This window comes from Marmota flaviventris, chromosome 8 (genome assembly GCF_047511675.1).
Source record: "Marmota flaviventris isolate mMarFla1 chromosome 8, mMarFla1.hap1, whole genome shotgun sequence".
Taxonomy (NCBI): Eukaryota; Metazoa; Chordata; class Mammalia; order Rodentia; family Sciuridae; genus Marmota; species Marmota flaviventris.
The window spans coordinates 37,029,244-37,044,627 of record NC_092505.1 but is presented as its reverse complement, the minus strand read 5'-3'; the positions used below and the strand labels follow the sequence as shown (position 1 = coordinate 37,044,627).

The window sequence follows — 15,384 nt, the reverse complement described above, 5'->3', positions numbered from 1 at the left end:
TACATCATAGATTTTATCTCAACTTTCTGTCAATATGAAGTATAAACTTGTACATTTTGTTTAATTTCCAACATACCACTTTTCATATATATATATATATATATATATATATATATATATATATATATATATATCACCTTTTATGGTGTTTCCCATACATTCTTACTCTGAAATGAGAGATGCACAGGAATCCCGGATATAAGCCCTAGAAGTCGTTAAACATAAGACCTTACCTTTAGGAACATAGAAATTACTAAGTACATGATAATTGAACATACAAATGAATTGGAAAATTATAAAACAAAATAAATTTTCAAATTTTTATCATTATACTTTCCTCCTTGCTCAATTTAATTATTGGCTTTTTGTTTTTACAGTTGCACAGTGTTTATTGATTCTCTGAGTTTGAAAACTTCTTTGTGAAGCACAAATAAAAGTGGAAATTAAAGATATTTAAATTTAAAAAATTAGTTACATTTTAATTTAAATGTTAAAAAATGATTAGAAGAATCACTGAGTTTTATTATTATTTTAGTGTGCTTTTGCATAACAGTGATTTAAATTTCTCTTGAACAACATTGTAAACAAAATTAATACTCTTTCTTTTATCCATTTGAAGAATAGTAACATTAGGAACTGATCATGTCTTGCATTTATTATCAGGAGGGCCACTGAAAGCAAGCAGTTCATATAACTTTTAGGAACATTCATATGCTTTAATTTAAAAAAAATGATTTTCCCCATAATATATCCTTGAGATATAATAAGTAATTCATTGGGAGAGTAAAATCATGTTCAATATTTCCTACAGTGTTGCATTCATTAACAACTGAATATAAAAGTGCAGGTGGGATTATTCAACAGTAGTTAAAGCCCCAAAGAATGTACAGTTTAGGCACAATGTTCATAATGTTTATGGTACATTCTTTGTCATCAGAGTTGAGATCCTTAGTTGCAGGGGAAAAAGCCTAAATGTCAATCTTACCAATTTAGAAATAAAAATGGGAAAGCTAAATTAAAATAAAATCAATTTATAATTTCACATCTGAATATACTTAACATAAAATAATGTGATGCTAATATACTTTAAATAGTAAGAGAAATTGATTAACTTTTTATTATAGTTTTTTGGATGTTATTGTAAGTGGTACCTCCTTATGATCTATACCAGTCACTCTGTTGTCTAAAATATTTGATTTCTTTATAAATAATAGCACGCAAGTACTAAAATAAAATAAAACAGAACAGAATAAGGAGATGCATGCTGAACTGTTTTTCTTCAAATTCTTAAATATCTGATGTGAAAAGAAGACATGGAAATATCTCTATTCTTTTTTCTAACCTAAACACTAAAATTTTATTACTCGACTGTTTTAGACATTAAAATATTAATGAGTTAACAATGAGGGCCTCCACGTTTTTCTTGGAGGACAAGGGGATGGAGTTTATTAGGTGAAGGTGACAACATTTGTAAGGGTCCTGAGTCTTTACACACTGTTCAGTCATCACGTTGAGCCTGAGGCATAAACACATTGAGTCTTTGTGTCTAGATTGCCTGTTCATTCTCTGATGTTAAAAATCATTTCAGTACAAATTTAAAAAATTTACCAAGATATATATCCAGAACTCCAAGCATATGCTTGCATTATCAATTTGATAGTCTTTTTTGTTTTGTTTTAAAAAGAACAAAGTAAGAAGTGAAAAGCAACACAACTTTAGCAGGTGAATTTTTCTCAAGATTCCACTAGGTCTTGTACGAATGTCTTAGGATCTGAAGTTTGAAAATCCATTTATTTATTCAGCAAGATCCATTTACTTGCCACTATTTGCAATATTAAATTGATAATTTTAAATTTTTTATTTAATTCACTATAATATTGTTTCAGCTTATAGGAACATATGAAGGAATTGATAAACAGCAACTTGCAAAACACAAAATATTTTCCTCAATGAAGGGAAATATAAATACTTATTTTGATTTGTATGGAGTGTCAGATAAAGATATAAGATTTTTCTTTGAAATTATACTATACTGATTATGGAATCTTTTAATATTTTGAATTGTTGGCACAGCCAGAATCACATTTCCTCTAGCATGGTATCCTAGTATGAAAATGTCTACCAAGAGAACAAATATCAAATGTCCCATCTTCCTCATAATAGATCAAAATAAGAAAATAGAGTACTAAAAAAAAAAAATTCACCAGGGTAACTTACAATGTTTTCATTTATATCACCTAATAAATAAAACAAGAATATTAGGCAAAGAAGGCAATTTAAAAGGACATTTACACAAATGACAAAATACTGTTTTAAATGAATAAGAGTCTGATGAAGGTGCAAAGGGATAGGTGCAAATATGGAAATAAATTTTTCCTTTCCCTTTGCACCTTCATCTGGACAACTGTTATAATTAATAGGATATCATTTATTTTCTCATGTGTTTTCTTGAAGTTTTTTCTTTGTAAGAAAACAATGAGGCGCCTGCAAAGTAGAGGGAACTGTGACCACGCACAGAGCAGGCCCAGCGGCCTGCTGAGGGGCAGAGCCGCCCCCCATCCCCCACGCCAGCCAGGTAGGTGGAAAGGTGACCACCGACAGAAAAGGCCCAGTGGCACGCAGCGGGACAGAGCTTCCAATCACTCCTGCAAGGTAGGCGGGCCTGCAACCCACCGGCAGAAGAGGAGCAGCAGCCTGCTGGGAGGCAGAGCCGCCCCTTCCCCCTGCGCCGGCAAAGTACAGGGAACTGTGACCACGCACAGAGCAGGCCCCGTGGCCTGCTGAGGGGCAGAGCCACCCCACACCCCCCGCGCCTGCCAGGTAGGGGATCTGTGACCACCTACAGAAAAGGCCCAGTGGCCCGGGGCGGGACAGAGCTTCCAATCACTCCTGCAAGGTAGGCAGGCCTGCGACCCACCGGCAGAAGAGGAGCAGCAGCCTGCTGAGAGGCAGAGCCGCCCCCTCCCCATGCACCAGCAAGGTAGAGGGAACTGTGACCACGCACAGAGCAGGCCCAGCGGCCTGCTGAGGGGCAGAGCCGCCCCCCACCCCCCGCGCCTGCCAGGTAGGTGAAACGGTGACCACCAACAGAAAAGGCCCAGTGGCCCAAGGCGGGACAGAGCTTCCAATCACTCCTGCAAGGTAGGCGGGCCTGCGACCCACCGGCAGAAGAGGAGCAGCGGCCTGCTGAGAGGCTGAGCCGCCCCCTCCCCCTGCGCCGGCAAAGTAGAGGGAACTGTGACCATGCACAGAGCAGGCCCAGCAGCTTGCTGAGGGGCAGAGCCGCCCCACACCCCCCGCGCCTGCCAGGTAGGGGAACTGTGACCACCGACAGAAAAGGCCAAGTGACCCGCGGCGAGACAGAGCTTCCAATCACTCCTGCAAGGTAGGCGGGCCTGCGACCCACCGGCAGAAGAGGAGCAGTGGCCTGCTGAGAGGCAGAGCCGCCCCCTCCCCCTGCGCCGGCAAGGTAGAGGGAAGTGTGACCACCCACAGAACAGGCCCAGCGGCCTGCTGAGGGGCAGAGCCGCCCCCCACCCCCCGCGCCTGCCAGGTAGACAGAACTGTGACCACCATCAGAACAGGCCAGACCTGCAACCGAGAGACAGAAAAGGCCCAGTGGCCCGCGGAGGGGCAGAGCTTCCAATCACTCCTGCAAGGTAGGCGGGCCTGCGACCCACCGGCAGAAGAGGAGCAGCGGCCTGCTGAGAGGCAGAGCCGCCCCCTCCCCCCCGCTCCTGCAAGGTAGTCGGAACTGTGACCACCATCAGAACAGGCCAGACCTGCAACCGAGAGACAGAACAGGCCCAGTGGCCTGAGGAAGGGTAGAGCCGCCCCCGCCCCTGCGCCTGCAAGGTAGGCAGAACTGCGACCACCGACAGAACAAGCCTAGCGGCCCGCAGAGAGACAGAGCCGCCGCCTGCGCCTGCAAGGTCGGCGGACCTGCTACCGACCGGCAGAGCAGGCCCAGCAGCCTCCCGGCGTGGTAGGCACATTTCCCCAATTGGAGGAGGGGCAGAGCCGCCGCCCGCGCCTGCGAGGGAGACTTTGCAACTATACAAGACCAATATAAATATATAGGGGGAAAATTCAATAGCACAACAGTTTCACCAAATAGAAAGGAACGCGAACAGTATGAAGAGACAAGGAAAGAAAGGACCACAAGCAATGCAGGTCAACTCAACGTTAGAAGAGGTAATAGCTGCAGCAGATGGAATGTCAGATAAAGAATTCAGGATATACATGCTTCAGATGATCTGGAGTCTCAAGGAAGACATCAGACAGCAAAATCAGACAATGAAAGATCACTTCAACAATGAATTACATAAACAAATCCAAGAAGCAAAAGATCAACTATACAGGGAAATAGAGGTTATAAAAAACAAACAAACAGAAATCCTAGAAATGCAGGAAGCAATAAGCCAACTTAAAAACTCAATTGAGAATACTACCAGCAGAGTAGAACACTTAGAAGACAGAACATCAGACAATGAAGATAAAGTATTTCAACTTGAAAAGAACATAGACAGCTCAGCAAGACTGTTAAGAAACCATGAGCAGAACATCCAAGAAATATGGGATAACATCAAGAGACCAAATGTAAGAGTCATTGGGATACAGGAGGGGACAGAGGTTCAAACCAAAGGAATGAGCAACCTATTCAATGAAATAATACGAGAAAACTTCCCAGACTTGAAGAATGAGACAGAACCCCAAATCCTAGAAGCCTACAGGACGCCGAATGTGCAAAATCATAAGAGACCCACACCTAGACACATTATAATGAAGATGCCCAACATACAGAATAAGGAGAGAATTTTAAAAGCTACAAGAGAAAGGAAGCAGATCACATTTAGGGGTAAGCCAATCAGGATAACAGCTGATCTTTCAACACAGACTCTGAAAGCTAGAAGATCCTGGAATAACATATTTCAAACACTGAAAGAAAATGGGTTCCAACCAAGAATTGTGTTTCCAGCGAAATTAAGCTTCAGGATGGAAGATGAAATTAAAACCTTCCACGATAAACAAAAGTTAAAAGAATTTGCTGCTAGAAAACCATGTCTTCAAAACATCCTTGGCAAAATATTACAGGAAGAGGAAATGGAAAATAACAATGAAAACCAACAGTGGGAGGTAGGACACTAAAGGGGGGAAAATAATCAAAGAGGAAAACAAACCATGTTTAGTAACATAAATAAAAAAATATGGCTGGAACAACAACCCATTTCTCAATAATAACCCTAAATGTTAATGGCTTAAACTCACCAATCAAGAGACACAGGCTAGTAGAATGGATCACAAAACAAGACCCAACAATATGCTGCCTACAGGAGACGCATTTGATAGGAAAAGACATACATAGGCTGAAGGTGAAAGGTTGGGAAAAATCATATCACTCATATGGACTTCGGAAACAAGCAGGAGTATCCATACTCATATCAAATAAAATAGATTTCAAGCCAAAGTTAATCAAAAGGGATAAAGAGGGACACTACATACTACTCAAGGGAACCATACACCAACAAGACATAACAATCATAAATATATATGCCCCAAACAATGGTGCAGCTATGTTCATCAAACAAACTCTTCTCAAGTTCAAGAGTCTAATAGACCACCATACAATAATCATGGGAGACTTCAACACACCTCTATCACCACTGGACAGATCTTCCAAACAAAAGTTGAATAAGGAATCTATAGAACTCAATAACACAATTAATAACCTAGACTTAATTGACATATATAGAATATACCACCCAACATCAAGCAGTTACACTTTTTTCTCAGCAGCACATGGATCCTTCTCAAAAATAGATCATATATTATGTCACAGGGAAACTCTTAGACAATATAAAGGAGTAGAGATAATACCATGCATCCTATCTGATCATAATGGAATGGAACTGAAAATCAACAATAAAAGAAGGAAGGAAAAAGAATACATCACTTGGAGAATGAACAATAGGTTACTGAATGATTAATGGGTTATAGAAGACATCAAGGAGGAAATTAAAAAATTCTTAGAGATTAATGAAAACACAGACACAACATATCGGAATCTATGGGACACATTGAAAGCAGTTCTAAGAGGAAAATTCATTGCTTGGAGTTCATTCCTTAAAAAAAGAAAAAACCAACAAATAAATGATCTCATACTTCATCTCAAAATCCTAGAAAAAGAAGAGCAAAACAACAGCAAAAGAAGTAGAAGGCAAGAAATAATTAAAATCAGAGCTGAAATTAATGAAATCGAAACAAAAGAAACAATTGAAAAAATTGACAAAACTAAAAGTTGGTTCTTTGAAAAAATAAACAAAATCGACAGACCCTTAGCCATGCTAGTGAAGAGAAGAAGAGAGAGAACTCAAATTACTAACATACGGGATGAAAGAGGCAATATCACAACAGACACTTCAGAAATACAGAAGATAATCAAAAATTATTTTGAATCCTTATACTCCAATAAATTAGAAGATAGTGAAGGCATAGATAAATTTCTTAAGTCATATGATCTGCCCAGATTGAGTCAGGAGGATATAGACAACCTAAACAGACCAATATCAATTGAGGAAATAGAAGAAACCATCAAAAGACTACCAACTAAGAAAAGCCCAGGACCGGATGGGTATACAGCAGAGTTTTACAAAACCTTTAAAGAGGAACTAATACCAATACTTTTCAAGCTACTTCGGGAAATAGAAAAAGAGGGAGAACTTCCAAATTCATTCTACGAGGCCAACATCACCCTGATACCTAAACCAGACAAAGACACTTCAAAGAAAGAAAACTACAGACCAATATCTCTAATGAACCTAGATGCAAAAATCCTCAATAAAATTCTGGCCACTCGGATACAAAAACATATCAAAAAAATTGTGCACCATGATCAAGTAGGATTCATCCCTGGGATGCAAGGCTGGTTCAATATAAGGAAATCAATAAATGTTATTCACCACATCAATAGACTTAAAAATAAGAACCATATGATCATCTCGATAGATGCGGAAAAAGCATTAGACAAAGTACAGCATCCCTTTATGTTCAAAACTCTAGAAAAACTAGGGATAACAGGAACATACCTCAATATTGTAAAAGCAATCTATGCTAAGCCTCAGGCTAGCATCATTCTGAATGGAGAAAAATTGAAGGCATTCCCTCTAAAATCTGGAACAAGACAGGGATGCCCTCTCTCACCACTTCTGTTCAACATAGTTCTCGAAACACTGGCCAGAGCAATTAGACAGACGAAAGAAATTAAAGGCATCAAAATAGGAAAAGAAGAACTTAAATTATCACTATTTGCAGATGACATGATTCTATACCTAGCAGACCCAAAAGGGTCTACAAAGAAACTGTTAGAGCTAATAAATGAATTCAGCAAAGTCGCAGGATATAAAATCAACACGCATAAATCAAAGGCATTCCTGTATATCAGCGACAAATCCTCTGAAATGGAAATGAGGACAACCACTCCATTCACAATATCTTCAAAAAAAATAAAATCCTTGGGAATCAACCTAACAAAAGAGGTGAAAGACTTATACAATGAAAACTACAGAACCCTAAAGAGAGAAATAGAAGAAGATCTTAGAAGATGGAAAAATATACCCTGTTCATGGATAGGCAGAACTAACATTATCAAAATGGCGATATTACCAAAAGTTCTCTATAGGTTTAATGCAATGCCAATCAAAATCCCAACGGCATTTCTTGTAGAAATAGAGAAAGCAATCATGAAATTCATATGGAAAAATAAACGACCCAGAATAGCAAAAACAATGCTAAGCAGGAAGTGTGAATCAGGCGGTATAGCGATACCAGACTTCAAACTATACTACAGAGCAATAGTAACAAAAACAGCATGGTACTGGTACCAAAACAGGCGGGTGGACCAATGGTACAGAATAGAGGACACAGAAACCAATCCACAAAACTACAACTACCTTATATTTGATAAAGGGGCTAAAAGCATGCAATGGAGGAAGGATAGCATCTTCAACAAATGGTGCTGGGAAAACTGGAAATCCATATGCAACAAAATGAAACTGAATCCCTTTCTCTCGCCATGCACAAAAGTTAATTCAAAATGGATCAAGGAGCTTGATATCAAATCAGAGACACGCCGTCTGATAGAAGAAAAAGTTGGCTACGATCTACATACTGTGGGGTCGGGCTCCAAATTCCTCAATAGGACACCCATAGCACAAAAGTTAATAACTAGAATCAACAAATGGGACTTACTCAAACTAAAAAGTTTTTTCTCAGCAAAAGATACAATAAGAGAGGTAAATAGAGAGCCTACATCCTGGGAACAAATCTTTACTCCTCACACTTCAGATAGAGCCCTAATATCCAGAGTATACAAAGAACTCAAAAAATTAGACAATAAGAGAACAAACATCCCAATCAACAAATGGGCCAAGGACCTGAACAGACACTTCTCAGAGGAGGACATACAATCAATCAACAAGTACATGAAAAAATGCTCACCATCTCTAGCAGTCAGAGAAATGCAAATCAAAACCACCCTAAGATACCATCTCACTCCAGTTAGATTGGCAGCCATTATGAAGTCAAACAACAACAAGTGCTGGCGAGGATGTGGGGAAAAGGGTACACTTGTACATTGCTGGTGGGACTGCAAATTGGTGCAGCCAATTTGGAAAGCAGTATGGAGATTTCTTGGAAAGCTGGGAATGGAGCCACCATTTGACCCAGCTATTCCCCTTCTCGGTCTATTCCCTAAAGACCTAAAAAGAGCATGCTACAGGGACACTGCTACATCGATGTTCATAGCAGCACAATTCACAATAGCTAGACTGTGGAACCAACCTAGATGCCCTTCAATGGATGAATGGATAAAAAAAATGTGGCATTTATACACAATGGAGTATTACTCTGCATTAAAAAATGACAAAATCATAGAATTTACAGGGAAATGGATGGCATTAGAGCAGATTATGCTAAGTGAAGCTAGCCAATCCCTAAAAAACAAATGCCAAATGTCTTCTTTGATATAAGGAGAGTAACTAAGAACAGAGTAGGGTCGAAGAGCATGAGAAGAAGATTAACATTAAGCAGGGATGAGAGCTGGGAGGGAAAAGGAGAGAGAAGGGAAAATGCATGGAAATGGAAGGAGACCCTCAGAGTTATACAAAAGTACATACAAGAGGAAGTGAGGGGAAGGGGAAAAATAATACAAGGGGGACAAACGAATGTCAGTAGAGGGGGCAGAGAGAGAAGAGGGGAGGGGAGGGGAGGGGAGGGGGGATAGTAGAGGATAGGAAAGGCAGCAGAATACAACAGACACTAGTATGGCAATATGTAAATCAATGGATGTGCAACTGATGTGATTCTGCAATCTGTATATGGGGTAAAAATGGGAGCTCATAACCCACTTGAATCAAATTGTGAAATATGATATATCAAGAACTATGTAATGTTTTGAACAGCCAACAATAAAAAATAAAAAAAAAAAAAAGAAAACAATGATACTGCAGACACTCAGGAGGCATTTGTTATTTAAATTTCCTGATTTCAAATGCTCCATAATCATTTGAATAAATTAATTTTTGAGTCAAATTTATCATGCTGTTCTCAGTGTGATTTTTTTAAAGATAGAAGTATTTTGGCTACTTTTCAGTTATTCAAGCATGAAAGAGCCACATTTTTAATACTCTCAGACATATTTGGAAAGATTTTCCATCCTTGGTTAACTCAAGCTTAAGTACAGAATGACAGTCTATCTGTGTACCCATCTGTTACTAGGGCCCACAATTCATCTCAAGAGGCAGTTGAGGATAGAACTAGGGTAGTGCATGTGAATTAATGCTAGAAGACAGAAGAGCAGCAGGGATTCTCAATCTCTCTCCTTTCCCTCTAAGATGAGACTTAGGAAGGGAAAGTTACTATCAGAAGTAAGGAACTGTGGTAGGTTAATTTCCAAATACAATTCTGCAAGGAAGGAGTAGATTTAGTAGAAAGGAAGTATAGATAAGAAGGAAAATGGTAATGAGTTAAGATTTCCAGAAATCAGAATTAAGTTCATTACTATCCTCAATTAAGTAATGAATTGAGTTCATTAGTATTAGAGGCTTATAGTGCCTCTAATATCCCCAAGAGGCTTTAGGAAGAGATGTTTTGTTGGTAACAATCACTGGGGGAAAGGAGCTACTGTCATTATTGCCTGAAGGAGAGGGATGACAGATTAGTCTGCAGGGGAAAAATTCCTTTCAACAAAAGATTGTCCTTCCCCAAATTCAGCAGTGAGCTTGATGGAAAAGACAGAAGAAATGTCCTAACCATTGATATTTTAAAATTTCAGGCTTCTCCTTTCACCATATGGCAGATATCAAATGAATGGCAACAAGGACAGGAGCAAGGTAAGCCTTTTTGGCCAGCTCATATAACAGCAAATATCATAAACTGTTAACAACCAGACAAATTCACTTTGTGTTTAATAGATGCTCACTATGAGGTTGGTGACCCTTTCCATTTCTTCTCTGAAGGGCACAAACAGCAAGAAACTGTTGATCTATATGTCCTGGAGCTATTCTTACAGGGGCATGTAGAGATCCTCTTCAGACTGAAAAAAAAATTATGCTGATTGTGTAGCAAAACATTTTGGACAGAAACCATACAATTTCTCAACAACCAAGGAAGACTTGGCAGGACAGACAACAAAATAAGAGAAATGACTTTCTTCTCCTAAGATAATCATATTGAACTTTAAGCTCTGTGTGGCGAAGGACCTTACCCTATAGTTCCTTAATGTTTCCTGCAACATTTAGTAGAGTCATGTGTACATTGTTAATATTCCATGAGAGTCAAGTCACTCCTAGATTTCACCTACTAAAATTAGATATTTAAGCCATAATGATGCTGTTATTGTTTAACTAAGTAGAAGATTTTATATGGGAAGTAACACAAATGGGTTGGCATTCATTGGAATTAGAAATCTCCTTGAAAGTCAAGAGATAGAAGATATTATGAATGTATGAAATGAAATAGAAAATTAAAAGACAAAAATTTGGGGGGCAATATTTACCATATTTTCTGTATATAGCATGGGAATCAAGTGGGGACCCAAGTGTGGGACAATCAATTATGAATGCTATTGACAACATACTGGCTTACCATCAGTATTTTTTCTGGCAATGGTTTGAGCTGTAAGAAAATATCCTAATAAAATGATATAAAATAGAAGGGGAAATATTTTATTTCTCTTAATCATTGGCATAGGAAAATCTTGCATATAGTTTCATACTCATGATAAGCGCATATGTGAAGAATAGTAAAGAAAATTCTTGAGGTCAAACTTAAGTTGGATGCTAAGAATACATTTTTTCAATTTGATGATGCTCTCATTGCAAAGGAGGGTAAGACGTTTTTCAAATAGAAAATCTTTTTCAAATGGCAAGTTTGTAGTTAACTTCCAGCTAATCTCAATCCTAATAATAAAAAAAAAGCAGCACATATTCAGTGTATAATAGGATAATTGTGTAAATGAGGGTCTTAAGTTGTTGAATTTTCCTTTCTACTTTCTTCAAGTCTCTCAAAATTTATTTTGTCTGGAAAAATTAAAACAGTATCCATAGAAGGTGGTAGTTATTTTTCTCACGAAAGTAACACCCTGGATAGATCTTTTAGGAAAAGATTAACTAGATTATATGGTTTCTCCTCACTGAAAGTACTCCCTTTGAGATGAAGGAATTAGGAGAGTGTTTCCAGCTGTTGGCAAATTTGATATGTGGTAAGGATTAATTTTCCCAGGACAATTAGAGGAGCAAGCTAAATACATTAAAGGAGCAAAGACAAAATATTAGGAAAAATAGATTGCATATCAGTGTCTATTAAGAAACATATGCCCCCCACTAAAATGTGAGGTTTACTACTTTTCTTGATTTAAGAATCCTAATTGCTTCTTTAACCTGGTTCCTAAATAATAATAATAAAAAAAAGATTCCTGCAACATAATTGCAAATCATTTTAGCCTATAGGTGACATAGTTAAGGAAAACTTTTATTGTCAAGCTTTTGGACAAGGTAATCAATGAATCCAAAATATTTATTAAAAGCCTATGGGATACAAATCTAGAAATTTAAAATATCTCAGATATTGCCTCAGCCCACAACGTTCTTGTTGTACTCTCATTAGGGAAGATAAATGCTTTCTTTTTAACACTTGTTTAACAATGGCAAGGGGAAAACAGGGATGGTAGAAACTCTTACTACATCACTGTTGCAAACATACTGTATTTTTATAATTGAAAACAGTATTCAATGTTTTGTAATCATAGGTTTAAAAACAAGTTTCCTACCAAGTGAGCACAGAATCAAGAATTTAAACAGTTAACTCTTATTTATTTACTTTGCATGGGATTATTGATAGTTTAGCACATGATAACCTGTTTTAGAAATTTTAACAACGAATTATAAATCTCTGCTTTGGCAACTCAGCTACTGAGAGTTTTCCTTAGATCTAGTCTGCTTTAGTCATGCTAAATCCACACTAAGTACATAAGCCTGATTTTTCCTATTTCCCAAGTAGTTCAGAAAAACAGAGCAACTTCTAATCCCCACTCCTATATCACCTACTGCTAAAATCATAACTTTGTGATTTGTTTATATCTCATCTAGATTGATGGAGAGGAAATGAAGGAGGAGAAGTAATTGGTGATAAAGTTGAAGGGAGAAATTAGGAACGGATGAGATCAATCAGAAAAAAATGGAATGTAAGAAGAACTCTATAAAAATTCAAAAAAGTAAACAAGAAAAGCTATGAACCTCTAAAATTAAATCATAGCAATATTTCATCTGAACTTTTTGAAAAACTGGCAACTTTTAAAAAATAACTTACTTACTTATAAACTCTTTCTCCTCTCCTTCATAAGGATTTTAGGTCACAGATTCTTTTCACTTATTGGTTGGCATGTAGGAGTTGACTTATTAAGGAATGCAGAGCATATCAGTTTCAAAGGCAAAACTGGATTGAAGAGTACTTGTTCAGTCTAATGCTTTCATTAAATTTCTGTGTAAACAAAAATTTATCACTCCTTGGTTAAGATTAAGAATGATGAGAAAAAATATTCTATTCTTTAACCAGTTCATTAAATATGAAAATTAAAAACTCCTTCAAAGATCTGTCACTATTTGGAATCTTTGATTGATTAGTAATTTTCTAAAAAATAATGTAAATATCAATCAAGAAAATTTGGTTATCAGTAGTCAACTTTATTATAATACATAATTATATTAATGCATTCATTTATAGAATTATATGTGAAAGGATAGTATTAAAGTTTATGAACATAGTAATAGTTATATTGAATTGTATCTTGTTGGAGTTTATATAAACATAAGACTTAAAGAGAAACAGAATTGTGAATGTATGTGAGATGTCATAATGTTGCTTTTTATGTTTTTTTTCCTTAAATGTTGTAATACACAGAAAACAAAACTTGCTAGCATGCATACACACACATACAAACCAACACACACTGTGTGAATGTATCAAAAATGTTTTATATATTATATAAATATATACATATATATGTATACATATATATCTATATATCATAAAGAAAGTATAAGATCCTCTATTTGAAATGATATGTTTAACAAATTCTTTATAAAGCACATTTTCTTATTGGTTAAAAGGATAGTGAAACTATTATTAAATATATGCAATTAAGTAAGACTTTAAAGAGTACTATGTATACATTTTGAGTATATAATGAGGATTCTCTGATCTTTCTCTGCCATCTAGTGGCATAACCAATGGTTATCCTCTTATTGACTTGGAATTACAAATCTATGTCATTCAGCAGAGCTGTGAATAAACAGAAGTGGAAATTCAAGGTATGTATTTTTTGGTATTTATACATTACCTTCTCAGTTACATAGTGTTTCAAATGTGAAACTTCAAGATTAGAATGAGCTGGGTAAAGCTGTTGCCCTAAAGTCACAATCTCTCAAGTCAGGCACTAAAGGAAACAAGTGTGAAATGTATGAGCGAGGTTTAAGAGTCAAGTTAATTATCATGTTTTGTTTTGATATTTATAACTGTATAGACCTTATGTTGTAGGAGTTTTTAAGCACTTGTACACACACTGGCTCATTTTAGTGTATGGCACACAACTTGAATAAAAATGTTTATGATGCATTTGTTACTTTAACCTTAGCTTTAGAAATGAATTGCCTACTTAAAATAAAAAAAAAAAAATCAAAAACTGCATTTGACGAGATTTGGAAGCCAAGAGTTAAACAGAGTGACTACTGGCTGCATATTCAGACTCTCCTAATGGAAATATAGTCTGCCTTCTTCTTCTTCTTTTTCAATATAGAACTCTTCACAAATTTGCCTGTCATCCTCTCTCAGGGGCTATGCTAATCTTCTCTGTATTATTCCAATTTTAGTATACGTGCTGCCAAAGCCAGAACACTCTGCCTTCTTGAGGGAGGCGGGCTTCTAAGCCAGAGCAGGTATAAGTAGTTTCAAAATAAATTACAAGAGAAAGATATATATATTTCTAAAATAAAACACATCGAAACATAAAAGTTCTGCAGTGTATAATACTTTAAATGCTCATCATACTTAAGGGCATTATTAACAAGTTAATGCACTTCTGTCTGTCCTATGAAAAGAAGCTTATTATACACCTCCCACCTCCTTCCTCACTCTCTTTCAACAAAGTCTGGTAGATATGAAAAACTTACTTGATATTTATCCTAATCTGTAGCTAAAATATATGGCAATAATTTCCATGCATAATTACTGATTTATATTAGAACTTTCTAAAATATAAAAATCTACTGACAATATCTACCTCAAATAAGTGTGAGCCTAGATTAGTGTCTGTAAATAAAAACTGTATATGTACATATTGAGAATTGAAGTTTCATGGAATCTAGACAAGTAAACATCACACATTATGCAAAGGGAAGTAATTCATTATAAAAGAAACATAAACATGTGGCTTTGACTTACATAAAAAAGAATGACTACACACATTGTAGATTCATTATGCATTTTCTCCAGAAAGGTCACTTTACATTTATGTTAATTTCTATACTTTTAATTAGAAAAATGACTATTCTATGTAGTTGGAATTTTAATACTTTTACATCATGTGTGATACCATGAAACAAAAATTCAATTTTTATAAAAGTGTGGATAAAATGCTCATTTTCATAGGAAATAATCTACTCTAACTTTTCTAGGAAAGCTTTATGGTGCTTATAAGAACCCCAAAAGTTCAAATGCAGATGAATTATTATAAATTATGCAGTTGTTTCCCAAGAAATATAGTATGAAAAATTTTTAATTATGAGTAAGTCAAGGTCAAAATAAGAATAAAATCATTAACTTGATATTTTT

The 15,384-nt window shown here is 36.6% G+C and overlaps 1 non-coding gene across 1 annotated transcript; it reads right to left on the bottom strand.

The window, feature by feature from the left end:
* Positions 1 to 14,340: 14,340 nt before the first annotated feature.
* LOC114087836 (U6 spliceosomal RNA) lies at positions 14,341 to 14,449 on the bottom strand. The gene has a single exon (XR_003581898.1). It is a non-coding gene; the product is annotated as a U6 spliceosomal RNA (small nuclear RNA).
* Positions 14,450 to 15,384: the final 935 nt, after the last annotated feature.